General features: G+C 41.7%; 1 protein-coding gene across 1 annotated transcript in view; it reads left to right on the forward strand.

Moving 5' to 3' along the window:
* MYO3B (myosin IIIB) overlaps positions 1–20,252 on the forward strand; it is a 298,357-nt gene extending 278,105 nt beyond the window's left edge. The window contains exon 35 of the mRNA XM_043525586.1: positions 19,624–20,252. The gene's annotated coding sequence lies outside the window, so the exon portion shown is untranslated. The remainder of the gene's footprint in view (positions 1–19,623) is intronic.
* Positions 20,253–21,075: the final 823 nt, after the last annotated feature.

Below are 21,075 nucleotides of genomic sequence, written 5' to 3' on the forward strand. Positions count from 1 at the left end.
TTCCTCCCAGTGCTGACAAAAACAAAAAAAGCACAATGAGCATTTGGGAATTAATTTTAAATAATGGTGCCTCTAGTTTGTGCATTTTCAGCTTGCTTCTCATTGACCCATTTATACCACTCTGGCACTATAAAGGGGCTCCAGAGTATGCATAAATTACATCCACTTCACATTTGCACCCACTTTAAGAAATGTGTTGAGTATAGCAGTGAGCCAGGCCCCGCAGTGTATGTCTACACAGCAATAAAAAACCTGCAGCTGGCCTACGTCAACTGACTCGGGCTCATGCGGCTTGGGCTCTGGGACTGAAAAATTGTTGTGTAGTGCTCGAGTTGAAGGCCATGCTCTGGAATGCTGTGAGGGTAGAAGATCCCAGAGCTCAGCCCCATACTCACTTGCATGAAATCCTGCATGAGCCAACAGATATTGAGAAGAGGCTACAGATTTCATTCAAGTGACTATAGTCAGCCAAGCATAACTATTGTGAGAAATAAGGTCTGGTGTTGGAAATGGAGAGTCCTCACAACAGTTGTTTCTTTGGTCCTAGTCAGGAGACACATAATATGGGGGAAAGGATGGTGATATCAGGAATAGGGAGAGAGAAGGTAGTCTTGTGACTAAAGAAGATGGCTGGAGGTCGGGAAATCTAGGTTGTGTCACCAGTTATTCCACTGACTTCCTCTTCATCTTCCAGTGGCTCAGTTTCACCATTTGTAAAATGTGAGGATGATGATGATAACACTAATAATTTACCTATCTTACAATGGTGTTATGAGGCTTAGCCCATTCATGTTTGTAGGGTGTTTGCTTTTGCTTAAATAGTAGCTTCCAAATTCTGTCATCCTAAACATTAAAACGATTTATGCTTAAACTTAGGGCATGGCTCTGCTGCCCCACAGTTTGGGCTACAGGGCTGTGACTAGCCATGTGCACCAAAGTGCTGTGCTGAAACTCCCCTGTGTGGATGCCTCAGGCTTGAATTAAAAGGGTCCTAGTTCACATTAATGAAATCCTGTTTGAAGAAGCTTACTTTCATGCAAATGAGGAATCTTTTAGTTCATGCCCACAGCATCCACAAGGGGGGAATTACAGCACAGCACTTTGGTGTGCACTGCCATTCACATCCCTGTAGTCCAAACTGGAGGGCTGTATAGACAAGCCCCTACTTAGATTCCAAAGGGGAATTGTGTACTGGAGCTCAGATTCCAACTGCATAATTCTGATCTCACAGTTTTATAAATCAACTGTAACTAGTACTATCAGTGAAGTGACATCAGAGTGGAACTGATGTAAGTGAGATCAGATTCAGTCCCAAAGGTGAAAAGAGAAGTGTTATCAAATACTTACAATTTTTATAGAAGTAGAAATCTAAGTATAAATTATTGTTGTATTTGAATTGTACAGTCAAGTCAGGTTATGCCTGCTACCGTAATGAGAGTAGACGGTACTACCTGAGGCTCATCAAACCCACTGCCTTGTGGGTAGCCTGGGTAAGGGAGCAGCCCCTGACAGAAAAGCCCCACTGCCTTGTGGATGAATTCAGGAGAATGTGAGGCTATGAGAGTAAACTCAGACAGAAAATCTGGAGTGGAGCCCCGAAGGTGGTGAGGTACTAATATTTTAGTATCTTTCCAGCGACTCCTGCAGTGGATTTGGTACCAGATGTATTAGTTCTTCCTCTCCTCTGGATTTTACCGGTGATGCCAAGAGCAGGGTCCTGATGCATGGGCAACTCAGGGCCTCTATATCATCTGCCCAGGCTTGCGCCCTGGAAAGGTACTCCAGCTTCACTTTGAGCGTCGACACAACACGGAAAGCAGCAGCCACCTGTTCTAATCTCATACTTTATTGGTGTAGAGTTGAGCACCAGGGGCTCTCTCTCAAGTTGGTCTCTTCATCCATGTTTGCAGCTGCCATAAAACAACTGAGTTAATTCTTTACCTCTGAGGGGTGCATACGCATGGTCTCTTGAAACTGAAGAATGCCGACTATTTGCATTACAAAAGTATTAATGGAGACCTAAATAATAAATGGCAAACATGGGGCTTTATATTGCCCTTCCCATTTCCTAAAAGTCCTAAAATGGGATAAATCAGAAAGACAATCTGTCCTTGACATTTTAGAATATCTCCTGTTTATTGGAATGACTGAAATACAAATGAATACATGTGGTTAAGAATACATCTTATGGTATAAGAGTATCCGCTGGCGAGAACCAACCCAGTGGCTCTGACACCAAATATTGATCACAAGAGACTTCACTGTTGTGCCATAATAAATGTACCCATTACCCACCCCATCTTTCATCCCTGGCAATAAACAATTGTCAATAATCTCATATCTTTCTGTTACCATTGAAGACAAATTTTGTTGGTACTCTTTTTCTTTAAGATAGAGCACTCTGTGGAGCTGTTGGAACAAAATGTTCAGCCAGAGAAAAAGTCACTCCTCAGCAAGCAAAGCAGGATTGCCAGCTTTATGAAAACAGCATGCGATGCCTCTTAGACTCAAAATGCTGGGGAGCAATGCTTTGGGCCCATGGAAGTCAGTGAGAGTCTTTCCATTCCCTTGGGATAATGATTCATAAAAGTTAACACCCCTTTACGGGTAAATTCAAGTTGAATCTTAGACTCATTCTCTGCAGTTTCTTAAGAATTGTTAGAAATTCATTTTGTCATAGGTGTGCATCCCACACACATCTGAACAACAAATGTATATGTACTCTCATCAGTGGGCTGTTTACTATAGACTCAGATACCATGGTGTTGGATGCCATAAAAGGAAATTAGTTATGTTTCCAGAAACCAGATTCTGTATGTTAGTTGCCCATGCCAATAATGGATTAAATGTCATTTGTTTGTTTAGCAGGCCTCATTGCTATTCAGTTGCAGAGAATGTACAACTATTACACAATCTAAGCAACAATTTCTAAAGCAGTTGTAAAGTGCTGTTAACTATTCTCCAAACAGGTACTAGGGTGAGCTCACAAGTTAATGTATATGTGTTTTTCTGAAGGAGACTTGGGCCCAAATTTTGATCAAGGCCACTAGTGAAAATAAGTTTGATGGCCTCATTTTAGTTTCTTGATGATACTGGCAAATATCACAAAACCTGATCACAAGCCACATTACATGACACAACTGGAATCTCTGCTCAAGAGAAGCCCAGAATTGCAGTGGCAGGAAAGTGGCAAGCCTGGATTGCAATTTATTGGCAGGGCTGTGTGGGATTGGGATAACAAGAGTATGGCTAATCTGATGGAGATGCATTATCCGGGTTTATCTGGGAGCCAGGACTGGAATAGCAAGATTGTTGTGGATCAGGGATTAGCTGAAAAAGCAGTGCTCTGTCACAGCCCATGACTGAAACAGAAGGGATGATATAGATTTGGAATGAGAGGCTTTGGCACAGCTATGTGAGGAAAGTTATGCAATATCTGACAATATTAGTACTCTTTTTTTGGTAAGCACCAAATTTACCCAATTTAAGGTGGAAGATTATGTAGAAACTTTGATCACAGAACATTTCCTACATAGATTGTAAAGTGCTTGGAGCAGGGACTGTATTTTTGTTCAGTGTTTGCACTGCCCCTAGTACAATGGTCCATAACTGGCGCTCCTAGGCACTACCACAATACAAAACTTAAAAATAACAACATTTTCATTTTTTGAAATTGCTGATAAGGTGATATTTCTAATTGCCATAAACATTTCTGAGTCTGCCTTATGCTGCAATAAACAGAGATCAGAGCACTCAATCCATCATTTTATTCACCTAAACTCTGGGATAAGATAATACTCAGTGCAATATTATTATTTTGCCTTCAGACATCATGTAAAATAAGGTATAAAGCAGGTAAATAATGAATATGATAGTTCTTTAGCATTGCTTACCGTCTGCTTCTTGTTATTTAGCATTGGTAGCAGAAGAGCCTTGTATGTATATCCCAGTTCGGAGTTTCACACCATCCTATCCAGGCACAGATTACTATTTGACTAAATTAATGATGGAGTTCTAAAAGAGCAACAAAAGCAAATTCTCCATAGAGATTTCACATCACCTGGAGTTTTGATAGCTGATAACTATATTATCAGCATTTTGAAAAACAGTTGCTAATATCCAGATTTACAGCAGAAATCTGATTGGAAAGGGGTGTTGATCTTGTTAGATATTTAACATTACAGCATACTGCAATGTAACACAACATACAGTGATAAAATGGATTCGATCTAACAGGATGTGACTGATGAGATGAAAGCAAAATGCTGGCACTGTTCGTAGCATGCACAAACCCTACTGCATTGTACTACAGTATTTGTTTGGAGATACTGCGCATTAGTTTAGAACAATGTCTTTTGTGCCTTGATTGTTCATTTCATTTTACTGTCATCGTACCAAGTTGTACATTTTTAAAAACACAGTGTTTTACCATCTGTAGGTCATGAAAAGACAGATGGACGTGGAGAAACTCCACCTACAGCTCCTTGGATGAATCCCACTTTCTGCTTAGCGGTAGAGAAATCCCTCCTTCTATAAAACTAAATGTCCTTATATCGCTCTACTATAAAAGCTTTTTTAATACAGGAACTTATTGATCTAATACATTTGAAACATTTGCAATTATTTTTAGTGAGTGCAAGTAAAACAAACTATTCTTATCAGAGCTGCTGTATTACAAACACCACTTGAGTTACACTAGAGTTAATCCCCAGTTCTGTTACAGGAAACTCATCCTTATTAAAGTAACTTAAGAGTTCCTTTTTATTGATCTGCTTCTTCAACTTAATGATAGGAACTTACTGATGTTTTAATAATAACCTTATAAGCTTTATCTCATTCTACTTCACTGTGTGTTACTGAAAGATGCTGTGGAAACTAACTTAGCTTGAACATTTTGCAGATGTCTTTAAATGCTGGCGGGGGGAGAGAGAAGGTTCAGTTGTGCTGCATGTTAACAAAGATAGCTGAAAAACTACAAGATAAAAGAGAGCCTCGAGTGTGAACATCAAAGAATTGTTAATGACAAGAAATACCATTAGGGTTAGCATCCCTTTTGTTTCAACCCCCTCACACCTGCAGTGTGTTGTAGACTATGTCTTTGTTGGCACATGTGAATTACCTCCATTAGCATTTATAGAAGAGTGGTTCCAAAACAACAGAAACATACTCCTGCTCCTTGCTATTGCTCCAAAAAGTCAGATATTCGTTCTCTGTGGGTTTCCTTCAAGGTAGTCTTTTCTGCAAGGGAAACTGTAGAACCAGTATTCCATTGATTGCAAATGAACTTGGTTGAAAGGAGAGGATGGCTTTTGTTACTGAAAAGAGAAGTAATATAAGCAACAGTAAGAAGCTCAGACATTAGCAATAGCAAAATCAGAGCGTGAAATTCAGATTAGCCCTCCGCAGGCTGTGAGAGGAAGGGGGTATTGGAAGACTTGGCATGGCCAAAGGTGTAACCTGTTTCATTTGGCCCCTGAAAAATTTTAACAGATGGTGGGACCAGCTGTCTTTTTCAGCCATTTAATAAACTCTTCAGTGGTAACAGTTTGGGAAGTGGGGGGGGGGGTTGAGTTTTAGGCCAGAGGAAAAAATAAAGAAATCTGTTCCAATTGTCTTTGCCAAGCAGTGAAGTCCAGAAACATTAGGAAAAGTTAAAGTGAAAATCTAATTGATGACACTGTCCTGATTATCTGTTTCAAAAGGAAGAGGGGAAAAAATCTTTCAGCTCAAGTGGACCACTGCATGCAAAATGCCTATTATTGCATTGTTATCTTTATCTGTCATTTTAATTTCAGTCCTTGCAAAGCAATCACATAATTAGAAATCTTAAATGAACTGCAGAATGAGAAATTGACTTGGTTTTTGAGACACAAGTGTCTGTCAAAGGAAAAGTCAAAATGACCTGTTTTATTAAAAAGACATACTTGCATCAGATAAGGTTCAAACTATCTGTCCAGATGAATAGATCAGTCAATGAACTTATCCTAACTTACATAATATAATTATATAAATGCCAATAGAGCTGCCTGTTTAGGTTCATATAATACTCAGAAATCTAATACAAACATAAGGGATACATGAGTTTGTTTGTTAGCATGAGATCTTACAAAAATATACAATTGCAGCTTTATTTGTTTTCTTGAGCTAATTTTAATTAACATTTCCAACACAACAGTTAAATGGCAACTCTTCAATTATCTGAGAGATGCTATATTTAAAAAGCATGTCTAGTGTCTTTGAACAGAACAGTTCTTTTTGCACATTTACATGATACCCAGCTGAGCAGCCACCCCTTCCATTTGACAAGGGCTTTGTTCTGCCTACAGGCCTATTATAAGCCCCAGATTGTTTGCCCTTAATAAATTGCAACAATAAGACAGAAACTTCTTTTCAAGTTTGGAGAAATACGACATGTTCTCTAGATAGCTACACATATGAAGTTTAATAATGACAACAGAAACAAATCTTACAAATCTCATTTGCTCTGCTCACAGATCATTTCAGTTAAGGCAGCCCAGAAAGTGTGGCTTCTTTCTGTACAGGTAACAAAAGCCTAGAGAAAATACTGATGGGGTAAAACATGTCTGTCTTTCTAGAATGATTTATTCTAGAGGCACATGCTTTTTCACCATGTTTCACAATGCAAAATTATATTCCATATAATGCTACACAGAGATTACTTGGGGCTAAAACTGAAAGAAATATATGCACAGTAGAATTTGTAGCAGAAAAACGTAGTGTGATTTCATATTAATGAGAGAAAACAGTGTAAAATTTACAGTTTAAAGCTTGATCCTCCTCTCCAATAAGTTGAAATGTATCAGCTTGTGTGTGTCTGTATGCCCTCATCTGGGCCTCCACTTAATTGAAAAGACCTACATTAGTGTCTGGCCTACAAAGAGGATACAAAGAACCAATATTGCTTTTACATGGCAAATGCAGGTTCTCCTTTGGTTCAAGTATAGGGCTTGTGAGGCCACATTTGGAAGCATTAACTGACACTGTTTGGGTTTGTATGTAGCCATGGATTGATAAACTAGGTATGTTATAAACTCAGTGCCTGCCTTTATTGAGCTTCAAGCCTCAATATGTTCTGCATATTTTTTCTTCAGGGTGGAAATTTCCAACAATTTTCAGAGAGCAATTTCTTTCAGAATCTATCTGTAAATTATCTTACAACTAAGAGGGTACGGTAGGCATGATTTTCAAAAGTGACAAGTGTTTTGGGGCCAACTTGCAACATGCTAAATGGGCCAGATTTTCAGAAGGTGACAGCACCTATCATCAAACCACCAAATGAGAGTAAAATATATAAGGTTTTATATATTAGAAACTGTCTAGTAGCTCAATAATATTACCTCTTTTTAGAGAGAAATTTGAGTGGCTAGTGCATACATATTGTACATTTCAAAGTTGCCTATTTTTGATTTGCAGGCAGAAATCTAGAGGATACAAATATTTGCACTGCTTTAATAAAGAGAAAAGGTTCCTCTCATTTGATATCTGAAACTTTTGCTGACCGGATGAAAGTATAGTGATGTGAATTTTTCAAATGAATGTAGTGCTCATGATAGGTGCTGACTCGACAGAGTTAAAGGCTAAAGTGCTCTATTTTGGGGTGTTCTTGAACTGTAGACTGTGGCTCAGGGGGCTCTTTGAGGACTTTCCTGGGAATCTTCAGTGTTACAGCTAACTCTGTGCTGTGCTCTTCTTTGATGCTCAACTCAGTCGTGGGGAGCAGGAAACATGACTGGCATCAGCTCCCTGAATTGAGGCTAGAAAGGCCTCATCTTCCTTCTCACTGAAAGGAGGGAATCTGAGCTCAAAATGGCCACGATTTTACCATCTCCCATTTCATTTCAAAAGAGGATGGATTACAAATGTGGGGATGGCTTCCTTCCCCTCAGCACAATGAGATAGTGGCAGCCATGTTTTTGCTTCATGCTGCTGCACTGAGCTCAACAGAACAGCACACTAACTGTTATCTCTGAGAGAGGAAACTATTTCTGTTATATCTTAGGGCTTCCTGTAATTCCTTTCACTCTAGTATCCAGTTTCTGGGGTTGCAAAGAGGGAGACAGTTCTAGGGGTTGAGATGGACAAAGCATTGCTGGAGATCTCTGATGAATGAATGGAAAAGTGAATAGATTCCGGGATCGTGGGGGTACAGAGACAGGTGGGAGTGGATAAAAGGCAGGAAGAAACAATAGAATATGAGAGAGAAAAGACTGGAAGATTGGGGTAAAGGAGGGAGCAAATAGAAGATATTTAGGCTATATTAACACTCTGAGGTAGAGGGGTGATTACCAGGGGTGATACACAAACTCATGCTAGCTCTCATCTGAGCTGGCACACTAAAACTAGTAGTGTAGCAATGGTAGAATGGGCACAGGCTAGCCACCCTGAGTACAAACCCGCCTGAACCCTGTGGGTGTGTACTTGGGCAGCTAGTCCATGTCCCTGATGCCGCTGCCCGTACTATTGCAGCTACATTGCTCTTATTACAGCACTAGCTCGATGAGAGCTGGGAATCACACCCCTGTCTCATAGTGTAGACGTAGGCTTAAAGTGCGTTATGAACGTTATCCCTAACAAGTGCTGTGATAAAGCCCTTTTACCATATTAAATCATCATTTAAGTTCCACATGCCACATACATTAGAAAAACACTCAGAGATGCTTTGGAGATATGTTTTTAAAATATTGGGACTATTTTTTGTATCACTCCACCTATAAAGTCTAGTAACTTAGCTACCATGAGGCTAAATGTACAAGCTCAAAGAAAAAAAGCAAAATCGGAACAATAAAATGTAAAATACTTCTAAAAATAACTTAAGTAGCTTTTTTAAACAAAATTGCCATGGCATTAAAATCTGATATCAGGACTTCCGGGCTAGGTCCTGGGTCCCATTGGAAGGGGTGGAAATCTCCCCTTTCTGATGGTAAGAAAAAAATGTTCTTTCACCTAGACTTGCAGGGCCACAAGATATTGGAATTTAAAGTCATGACATTTTAAAAACCTGTTACCGGCTTAGGATAGAATCTTGTGTGTCTTGGACCATGAGTGAGTGTGAGTTTGGGGGCAATTCCAGCATTGGGTGGAGAAGGACGAAATATTTCAGAGAGTGGTTGATTTTTAAAAATAGTGGTTGCTTGGTACTGTCAAGTGGTGTGACTGTTGGTGTTTCAGAGAGATGGAATAGTGGGCAAGTGATGAAATCATAGGTATGTGAGAAATTGTACAGGAATGTGATACACAAAGTTATCACATCCTTCTCCAATTTATCACAGAGATATCACTTCCACATATATGTTGTATATTGATTATCATATGGCTCCATGATTTATCACATAGCTATCACCACCATATTCACAGTGTTTCTATTTGTATGGGTTGGGGGGTAGGGTATGGGGCTTTCTCTGATGGAATTCATTCTCTTCTGTAGCAAACCCACTCCTCCTAGGGATGATTTTTGCCCCTGTTGAATGTACCATGTTGCACCGAATGGCGAGCATTTTCAAACAAATTGCCTGGAGGGGAGGGGAGAAGGATACCCCTGGATCCCTCTAACATAAACATCTTTTCCCCTTCAAATTAGGCTGGTCAAAAAATATCACACAGATATCACAAGATCAAAAGATCTCATTTTGTTTCTGCTAGTCCCTCCCTGAAAAATTCCTTCCAGAGCTGATATACCTAGATAAAGATATAAATACTATTATTTATACTGTGCCTAAATTATAGTAGATGTTTTATAGACCATATGCAGTAAAATACACAGTCCCTGCCTGCAGTCGGACTGAATCACTCAAATAAGGGGATTGGGAGGGGGCGGGTATTTTTGTTAAAAATAGTAAGCGTTTGGTGAATTTTGTACAAAATACTTGATAAGTGATTCCTTGGCTCACAAAATTTGTTTAATCACAGATCAAGTACAGTATGAAAAGTAGCAGTACAAGTTTGTTCTCAGTATCCTTAGAGTCTCCATTCAATTCTTAGTTCATCTGGAATTGCCTACAAATTGTGATGTGTAACAGGATTGAAATTCATTGCATGTAGGGAGACCACTGAATAGCTGTCATGTGGTAATGATTTTCCATCCCTACTGCCCTGACCTGAATTCAAGCCTGTGAAAAGGTGAAAAGCTCCACGATTTACCAGTCCTCTGGACCATCCAGCCCCGCATGATGTGAGATTGTGAATTATGTCATAAAATAATGGCTTTAGGAAAGTTTGAGTAAAACTAGCAAGGAAAAAATTAAATGCCCAAAAACTTATTTAACAAAGTTGAGGTTGCCCTGTGGTGCCTTGTGCCCTTCCAATATTTCAAGCTCAGCTAAACTCAAACCTCTGAAAACCAGGAAATAAAGAAGTAAAGTAATGCAATCTTAAATATCTGAAAACTAGGTAATACAGAGTTAAGGTACATGCCAGTGCAACCCTAACTTTTCCCCACCTGGAGCTGACAGCACCCACTGAGAATTATCTGCATGCACTCCAGTTGCATTCACTGTATTTAAGCTGTATGAATGTTGGAGGGATTAGTTAGAGAAGGTTGGCAGAGCTGTGATTGTGATATGAAGAGATCTGGGTGGGATCTTGGGGAAGTGTGTGAGCCCCTCTCCCGGCCACCCCTCACCTTGTGTGTGTGTGATCCAAGGAAAGAGTGCCTGTGCCCCTTGAGGAACCCAAGATTCCTCATTTCAGCACTGAGTTCTGCAGGTTGTCGGTAGCAGTACACCGGTGTCAACTTGCCACAGGGTTTGTCAACAGTGAGGTGGGCTATGAGGTCTGTGTATTTAATGATGGGTAGTGAAAGGACCGTGCTAGATGAAATCTTGTGGATAAGGGGGAAGCAGTTGTAATATGTGGTGGAGGTGTTGTAAAATTTAGCAACTGTGTTTCTGTAAAGTAGGTTCACTGTTTGAGTGTAGAACATATATATGTAGCTTTGCTGTCAGGGCTTATGAACCTGTGCTATGCAGCAGGCATGTCTGTTCTCAGCTCTGCACCCAGAAGGATGACTCCCAGATCCTGGCTCTCTCAGGAGGAGTCAGGGAGAAGGGCTTAAACACTCACCCTTGCAGAGGGGCAGGGCTCCCTTAGATCATGGTTCACACACAAGGTCCAGAAAGAGGAGCTCAGCCCCCACCCCCTGAAGGGGCTGAGCTCCTAGTTCATACATGGCAGGAAAGGAGAGGGGCTCAGACTGCTCTTGGGGGAGAGGGAGAAGAGCTCAGATCCCATCAGAGGAGCAGGGCCCCTAGATCCCATCTCACATGGGAGCCCACGGAGATGTGCCCCCCAGAATAAATTCTTTAATATAACCCCCTCTCCCCAAAGTAGAAGTGCCATGCAGTAATGGAGAAAAATCCCAAGGTACTGAGATCAGTTTGGGGAGGCTCACAGCCACAGTCTAAGGCCCAGATATGGGCACAAAAACATAAGGAACAGGTGATTTTGTACAATTCTGGGTTTTTAAGGAGGGCTATGTATCAGGAACTCCATGTTCAAACGACCTCAGACTTGGACTACCCAGCACCCCCATTAGTACATTGCATTTCAAGATAATCCAGTTAAGCATGCAGATTTTAGATCACTTAGAGGAGCCCATCTTTAAACAGAAAGCGATGTTCAACCCTAACTACAGGGGAGCTGGGTTTCTGCTATGTATAGCTGATAAGTACTGCCCATTCAGCTACCACATCCCATTTCATGCTTCTTGCCAGGGATTCTGGTTTATTGTCAGCCCCAACCCTAACCCTGGGTCTTCTGCCAGCTTCAGTCCTATTCCTACCCCAGGCTCCCTGCCTGCTCCAGTCCTTCCTGTCTGGTGCTTTGTGCACAGCAAATAGGCTGTAGCATCTCTACTTATACATATGCTCTGCCTTATAAAGGGTACTACGCTCAGTGTGTGAGCGAAAATACTGGTCGTCTGAGGATTGGAATGGCAGCAGTGAACAGAGGAAGTGGCTAGTCTTATATGATCAGAATCCCAGCTAGGACTATAAAGTAGGGAGCAGCAGGGGTATCTCAATTAACAGAGGGCGTAGGATTGCCCAGTAGGAGGTCACAAGGATATCAGAAAACTGAGGCAGAAATTTTCCTTTGTCTCTCCCTATATTAAACTCTTCAGATAAGGTAACACTAACCTAATATGGAAAATTAGATAAAACTGTAAATGTAATGTTTTCTCTTGGGTGCCTGCTGTAAAATTTAATAGACAGGACTGTGAACATTGCTGGAATCAATTTCTCTGTTGATGTTGGGAAGAACCACGCCAAAATTCACTATGTGCATTTCTGAACCTCTGATTTAAGAGGGATTTTGTGTTTACTCTGTTCCCTTATAAACATTGTTTTGCTTCTAGAAGGCAAATTATCTTATTCTTAAATTAGAAACAACTAAATGAAAACTGGCAAGAGAACTTCATAAATCAGCCAATAACCATATCTCATTAAAAAGAATCATTGACACTACAGAAGAGCTTCTTCCTGAACCACTCAATGTACCAAATATACTTAGCATGTGTAGCAATGGCTATTTAAAAAAAAAAAAAAAAAAAAAGCAGCAAAGCATGAGGTCTCTGCTCTGCTTTTATTCAGGCAACACTCCCATTGGCTTCAGTAAGAATGTTGATTGTATAAGACTGCAGCATTTGGCCCTGTTTTCTGACATTTTGAATCAGAGAAGAATCTTTCATTGTTAAGTTTAGATGCTGGCATGTAAATGACCACAGAACTCTAATTCTCTACTCCATTGTCTCTTCTCCTGCTTCTTCATTTTAAGGTAAATTTTGTGGTGAATGGCTCCTTGTGCTTTAATATTCTTTCCCCCGCCCTTAAGATGACAGTGGTTGTCAACCAGGGATGAAAGTAACTTAAAGGACTTACTGGTACTCCGGAGTTCTGGGCAGGGGGTGTGGCCTCAACCGGAAGAGGCAGGGCCTTTAAATACCCGAGCCCTTTAAATCAAGATTTAAAAGTCCCAGCGCTCTGGCTGCAGCTGGGAGCCCCAGGACCTTTAAATCACCCCTGGAGCTACCAGCTGCAGAGGCAGCTGGGAGCCCTGGGGCTCAGGGGCAATTTAAAAGGCCCCAGGCTCCAGCCGCCACTACTGCAGCAGAGCTCCAGGCCCTTTAAATCACCGCCGGAGCCCTGCCGCTGCTACCCAGGGGCTCCGGCAGTGAGACTCGGGCCCTTTAAAGCGCTGCCCGAGCCCCGCTGCCGGAGCCCCTGGGGTAGTGGTGGCAGGGCTCCCGTGGTGCTTTAAAGGGCCAGGGGCTCCGGCCACTGCGGGGAGCCCCAGGCTCTTTAAATCGCCAGCCTGGGGAAGCCGGTCCGGTCCGGCACAGCGTACTGGCCCTTGCCGGTACGCTGTATCAGACCGTACCAGCTTACTTTCACCTCTGTTGTCAACCACTGATTCTTCCTGGCTCCCCTCAACTGGTGTTAAAAATGATTTGAAGTGGTAGTGTTGACAGAGCTGAGCCATTTTGGTCTTAGAGTCACTGCACTGCATCACAAGATATTTGATAGTTTTCCTAGCCCCTTCCAGACAAAGGCCAGGCCTGCACTACAAAGTTTGGTCAACATAGCTATGTCGATCAGGGGTGTGAAAAACCACATCCTCTAGCCAACACAGCTATGCCAGGAAAAACCCCAGTGTAGATGTGACTATGCCAACATAAAAGTGCTTCTGTCAACATAGCTAACGTTGTTCAGGGAGGTGGCATTACTATGCCAGCAGAAGAACTCTTGTTGGCATATACTGAGTCTATGGGGCTCTGCTGGTATAGCTGGTTCAGCAAAGTTTATGCAGTGTAGACAAGGCCTAAGGACTAGGAGATTAGGACTGATAATATAATCCAGATATATTGTTTGCATTCAACTACAGTAGAATCAACACCTATTACAATATAGGGCTATAGTCAGGTCTCATATTGCTAAGGTTTCATTATGTTATTAAATGTACTACAGTACCTTTACTGCTACATTGTATAGTATTATAAGCAATTAAAATTACAATTGATAGAGTATGTTAACAAACTATCTTTACTGAGGCAGTATCCCTTCCTTTTTTATTTGTACACTTGTTTGATAATTTGCAAAGAATTACCATGCAAAGAAACATCAGTAATTTGCAATGGGTCTCCCATTCATTGTAAATTAGTGAGGTTCTACTGTGGTACACAAATAGTGGGTTAAATTCAGCTCTCAGATACCCTAGAAATCCCCATGGATAGAAATTAAAATGATCACACTGGGTCATTTTATCAGGCAGACTAAATGTAGTTGCTCCCCCAGTGCCCTAAATGCATATGCCCTCCATAATCAGAATGTGACCAGTCACTGCCACTCCAATGCTGCCCTTCTGCCTTTCCACCTCCCAGTGCACCTGTCTCTCAAAGTCACAGTTTAGTCTTGATTCTCTGATCTGAGAGCTACACAAGTATATCTTCTTAATAAATGCGTTACTGTAAAAGCAGAGCCTGTCCTCTGCACCTGGGTGCAGAGGGCCCTCTTGCCATAAAACATGTATGGTTCCTATTGCTCCAGATGGTAGGATTTGGGGCTTGATGCACATTGTCATACAGGGGATTTGGGGGTGGTGCAGGATTAGACCAAGGGGTGAAGACCAGAAGGCCCTTCACTTTGAAGATCCTCTACTCCTTCCGCCAGAGAGGGACTATTAGGCAATGGAAACTATCCCAGCCATTAGACTGGAGTAGTCATCATGTGATGGCTATGCTGGCTGCTCCATGGCCTGTTTCTTCCTATGAAGTTCCAAGCATCCAACCCGGTTTTGGGCTGAGCAATAGGGACTAGTTTAAGAGCTAAGTAAAATGTGGGGTGGGATGATCCTGCCTGCTTCAGCCTGTGAATGGCAGGCCAGGTGTAGTAATAGGTAAATTTCTCAATAAATGCTTCCTGATCATTGTTAATTAATTTTGGAGTTCCGTGTTTCAAACTGTATCTGAAATCTTTGATCAAGAAAAATGGGTTGAAAGAGATGTACAATCTAGTAACCTGAATACAGACTAGAAGCCAAGGAATTCCTGAGTTCTAGTTCCAAATCGGAAACTGATTCCCTCTGTGTCTTAGGCCAAGTCACTTAAATCCTTTGCCCTGATTGCTCCATCCATTAAGTGGGAGAAGAAGGCTAACCCTGTGTTACTAAGAGCTTAGTTAATGTTTGTAAAGCACTTTGAAGATGAAAGGCGCTATATGAGTCTTCAACATTATATATATATATATATATATATATATATATATATATATATAGTTTTGTTTATAGAAAAACATAATTTTAAAAATTATCATTACAGCACACTGAATAATTTAATTTTTCACATTCCTTATGTATTGAGTTATTATGTGTTACATCGAATGAATACAAAGACCTCAGAATATGATGTGATACAGAAGACACACCACATACTTTGTAAGAGATTTTCTAAATAGAGCGGTTTTAAAAATCAAACATTGTAAAGAGGTGTCCAGCTGGAGAAGAGGAGTTCAGTCATTTCATAAATCTGACTGATACTTCACAAAAACCTTCTTGGGGGCCCTGACCTGAAATGCTGGCCGGGATGGGGTGTGAGGGGACTAGTACTTTTTACAATCCCTTGTTATTAACCAGACAAATGGTGGTAACCACATGTGCCCCAATATTAGTTAGTACCAGTGGCTACACACACAGATTGCTTGACAGCTACAGTACCCATATACTGAGCACTGGAATGTGTTCTCTGGTAACATCTGGGTATGTAATATGCTTCCTAGCTGGCTTCTTACGGCCCCTTGGCTGGCTGCATTGCTGGATGTTCCAGAAGTTGTGGGGCTGATTTGGAGTCATGGTCATGTTGGGCTCTTTTGTTTTCTTAAATTACTCTGACTCCCAGACTCTGGGAATAATTTGTACATTTTTGTAAATTATAAAATTCTTCATTGGTTGATAAGGAAAGCTTTCCTGTGTCCTGGTTGACTGGTGTGGAAAGGAGCATGCGAGCTTTAAAACTACCAACATTCAGGGTGTCCCTCCCACCACATTTCTGGTCCCCGACTAGATTCCCATTCATCCTTTCCCCTGATCTGCCCCTCACAGTCCTGCTGGGTTTTTTGGTTTGGATTGGTTTTTGTTTGGGGGGTGGAAAGGGTTCGGGGAGGGAGGGGGAATAGTTCTTGTAAATTATAGGTTGCTGCAGCTATATCACACCAAAACCATGTTTTATTTCTTGCAAGGTACAGTAGCTGAAGTTACATACCTATTGTACCGTGCAAGAAAAAACATACACTTTCCACAGTATGCATCCGATGAAGTGAGCTGTAGCTCACGAAAGCTTATGCTCAAATAAATTGGTTAGTCTCTAAGGTGCCACAAGTACTCCTTTTCTTTTTATGGATTTGATATACTCTCTTCTTCAGTAGTCTTTGAAGAACAGGCTACTTGAAAAGCAGTTCTGTTGTCATTAGAACAGATTTAATGTAACAGCAAGCAGTCTGCATTTGTAGCATAACTTGGTCATCCATTAACAATTGTATGTGTTATTATTAAGTTTGAATAACTGATTCAGTCAAATTGATACAGTTTGATAACTGGATGATCCACCTGATATTAAAGTGCTGATTGATCATATGTTGTTTCCATTTAAACTTTGTTGTTTGCAGTTTTGACACACAGCATAAACAGCTGTGTAATTTGTCAATAAATGTACTAAGTAACCAAAATGAATTACCATGCAGATCCAGTTTTTAGATCTTACATTTGCTGTCTAGTTAAGACATAACTGAATAGTGAATAATTAAATATAAGTAGAAGGTTAGTGTTTGTTTATCTGTGTCTGTAAAATGAAATGATCCCAACCAATCTCACCCAAACTAATCATGCAGCTAAAAAAAATCATGTTTTTTATCCAGTGTTTCCTAAAATGTGAGGACAAGAAGGACTTCAACAAACAGGGCTCTTGATTGCTGTCTAGAGTCTCAGCATGCTTGCTTCTTTCTTTGTTTTTCTTTCTTTCAATAAATTTCTAGCTGTTATGGTTGTGAAGAAAATCTTCAAAATGTGAAGCAGGTATAACCGATGTAGCAATGTCGACCTGAGTTTCCAGAGAGCTTGAAACAATAGCTTTGAGAAGAGAATGGCATAAATTTTATTGGGCTCTAACTTGGATGCTAGTGATGATACTTTAACTCTTTCACCGCTCATTAAAGCCTGGAAAAAATGAGAGGAAGTATCATATTATGAAAATCTATACCAATGTTTCCAAAAGGCAAGGAGAGGCGGCATAAAAGACTAGCCAGGGATGGTGCAGAAGATGTATATATTAAAATGTTTAGGTCGTTAACAACACGTGGCAAAGTTGTAGCAGGGATATAAATGGTCTTATTTTCTTGAATGGCATATTAGCTTTAAAAGGAAACACTACATTAAACTATGTGAAATTGAAACTTTGGTTGGAAAATGATAATGCAAGCCTCAAAATCCTCAATATATTTTTGCTCTGTGTCAGTCTCAATATGTTTTAGTGCGTTTCCTTCATCTGAAGGAAAAATGTGCCATGTTTAAGTGGACTCAAGAGGCTTTATAAAAAACTTCAGTCTCACTTTTATTTTTGTCCCATCCAAGATGCAAATTGCACACAGTTAAGGCTCTAGAGGTACAACTGCCAGATATCCTGTTTGCCAGATATCCAGATCTTGTAAACAAACCCTGTAGGCTAATGTACCAAAAAAATGTGAACAGAGGACTCCATTTCCTCATTAGACTTTCTCCAATCCAGAGCATATCCTGTGGGGGATGCTTTTAATAATTATTAATACTTTGTCTGGGTCTCTCATTACTGTGTTGTCTGTGTCAGATATGGGGGTGGATATTTCACACTGGTGGGCTGACTGAGAAGCAGAGCCTACCTACCTAGGGGTGAAAAGTGGAGGCTCTTTCTCAAAAAGTAGAGTAATTATCTGGAAAAAAGTTACTTTTGTCCCTGAATAGGATGTCCACTCAGGGAGCTATTCTGGAATAGCTTAAGAACATAAGAAAGGCCATACTAGGTCGGACCAATGGTGCATCTAGCCCAGTATCCTGCCTTCCGACAGTGGCCGGTGCCAGATGCCTCAGAGTGAATGAACAGGACAGTTCTCGAGTGATCTATCCCCTATCACCCAGTCCCAGCTCTGGCAGTCAGAGGTTTAGGGGCACCCAGAGCATGGGGTTGCACCCCTGCCCATATTGGCTAATATCCTATCCTCCATGAATTAGCTAATTTTTTTTGGACCCAGTCACACATTTGGCCTTCCCAACATCCCCTGGCAATGAGTTCCATAGATTGACTGTGTGTTGTGTGAAGAAGTACTTCCTGTTTGTTTGTTTGTTTTTGTTTGAAACCTGCTCCCTATTAATTTCATTGGCTGACCCCTGGTTCTTGTGAAGGGATAAATAACACTTCCCTATTCACTTTCTCTGCACCTTAAGGTTGCAGCTGCTGACTATGCTCTGTTTGTTCTGAGGGTTGCAGCCTCCAGGACTGTCAATATTATGCATGCATAATTTTCTGTTTTTAAAAAAAAGCTGTAATTGCCACCTCATTAGGGTTCAGTCCTCCAAAGAGCAGTATTTTGACCATTGTAGACCCAGCGCTTTTTAATCCTCCTGCTCCTTTTTAAATGCATGCTCAGAAGATCTTCTTGAAGCAGTATCTATTAAAGATACAGGCCTGATTATGAAATGGAGCCTGTGTTGTAAACATAATATTAAAGTATGTGACTGACCCCAGCTACTGTGGCAGTTGGAGTACATTGCTCTGAACCTTCCTTCAGGACACTCCTGACTGGCACTAGCCTGAGAGACAGGGCACTAGCAGTAGACAGAGGAAAGTAATTTGTACTAAACTCTCCTTTTATTTAGAAAAGCTATTTGTTTATGACAGAACTTGCTTTCTGGAGCAGTTTCTCCAAACCCTCGGAAATCTGTCACTGGGCTTGACTTACCACAGGCAGTATGTTCTAGGGTCAGGTGTTCAGGAGTTAGAGAGTAACCCACAAACCTCCTCCAACCTCAAAGGTGAAGGCAGAGGATATCGGATTGCAGGAGGAGGGGGGAGTAATCTTTCCAGCTGGAGAGGATAAAGTTTGATCTCCTCCACACTGAAGGATGGGAACAAAGGGAGCTTTCTGCTGGAGCAGGATTTCAAAGGCCCGCTGAGTGACTGCGCTGAGGAATACTTTGTTGTAGATCACTGGGGATATTGGCAGATGCCCTTCGGGAGCTCTGTGTGCTGTTCTCACAGTTCCAGTGCCCAGCAGCCTGAAGCACCTTTAACAAAGCAGGAACATGGTGTAAGACAGAGGTGGGAAATGCGAGCGTTTCAGACAAGCCAGGAGGCTGAGGCTGTCTTTGGAAGAGGCTGCTAGAGCCCTGACCAGCCTGCCTGGGCAGGGCAGGGCAGGGGCCGCCACTTGGGTTACTTACGAAGTACGTGGGGTGTGTTGTTGGCACATGGAGTCTCACTCCATGGAAATGCCTGCCCCCAATGCACTGTTTGAAGCTAACTCACTGCTAGTGTGTCTGATCGCTGGGTGTGCTACAGGACGTTCCCCCACCTCTCCTCTCTTTCCGCAGGTCGCCTTGGTTCACGGTTCTCTCTGCTCACTGCGGAAGACGTGTGAATGCGCGCTACTCCCACAGCTCCACTCTTCTGCTGGGCCGGGAGAGCGCCTCCTGCAGGGCTCGCTTTGCTGCTGCTCTTTGTGGTCCCTACACCAGGCGGCAGCCATCCAAGAGGGAGAGAAATACACACACACTGGGACAAGTTACAGCTGCCGTCTCCCAGCTGGGTCTGGCCTTAGCCCTCGCTGCTTTAAAACTCCGGCCCTGCTATTACAGCCTAGTCGTTATACGGTGGAATTTGGGTTTACGTAGAAGTGTCATGTTTCATCTGCGTATATACCGCAGCGTACGTCTTAGCTGTGTAACCCAGATAGTAACTGCTTGAATTGACCCTCTTCTATCCCCACATTGGGTGGGTTTGGGGTTTTTTGTGGTTGTGGAATCCTATTCCATTCTGCCTCTTTTAAGGGCTAGTTCGTGTCTTGTTCCTGATCTTTGACGTCTCTTTGTTTTACATTAGCAAGTAGCAGCCGCCCACTGCTCATGAAAATAGTGCTTTGGGTAACTGACTTGGCATTTGGCCTTGTACCTGTATCTCCTGGTAACTGAAACAAATTTCTAAAATAAATATTGTACTTTGATCTTCCAGTCCTGCATTTTTAATGACAGCTCTGAGCATCACTTCATTAAGAATACATTTCAGGAGACCGAAATGCTCCGAGTTTGAACACTAATTATGTGTACAGAAAATTACTGCTGCAACATTTCATTATTCTGCCCATTGTTTGTTCCGGAAACTAGAAATTCCCCCTCAATTTTTTAAGTCAATTGCTTCCATCCATGCGGAGTTTATGGCATCCCAGGTATGGATTCCGTATAGGAACTTAATCCAACTTTCTACTAACTGTTTTGCAATGTAACAAATCATTCTGGATATTCAAAATACGTGGAGGAATAATTTATACGAAGGGGAAAGGGAAACACCAGCGCGTTCAGTTGTTTTAAAAATTGTACCTTTGACTTCCATTTCGTTTCTGAATTTTATTATTCAAATAATTCCTTAATCAAAGATACAATTCACGCGTGAAAAAGATCTCGCTAGAAATCAGATCAAACTTTTTGTAAAAGTTTAGGAACGGGGAAAGTGACATATTCTGACTTGGGTGGTTCGCTTATTACATCTCCAGGAAAGAGACGGGCCATCAGAATGGGCAGGAATGAGGATCCTATCCATTGTGTGTTGTGTCCCGGCAACTCGAACCTCTTGTTCTGCCCCGAGTGTTGCTTCTGGATGGGTGCGCGTTTCTGTCCCTTGCCTAAACAAAACGGCAAGTAGGCTGCGTCCAAGGAGCCCCGGGCACTGACACGTACACGTGTGTGTGTTCAAGTCACCCGGGAAAAGCCCGCAAAGGACCAGCGGGACGGCTGCGGAGGTTTCTAAGTGGCGCAGAGTGAGCGCCTTGC

This window comes from Chelonia mydas, chromosome 11 (genome assembly GCF_015237465.2).
Source record: "Chelonia mydas isolate rCheMyd1 chromosome 11, rCheMyd1.pri.v2, whole genome shotgun sequence".
NCBI lineage: Eukaryota > Metazoa > Chordata > Testudines > Cheloniidae > Chelonia > Chelonia mydas.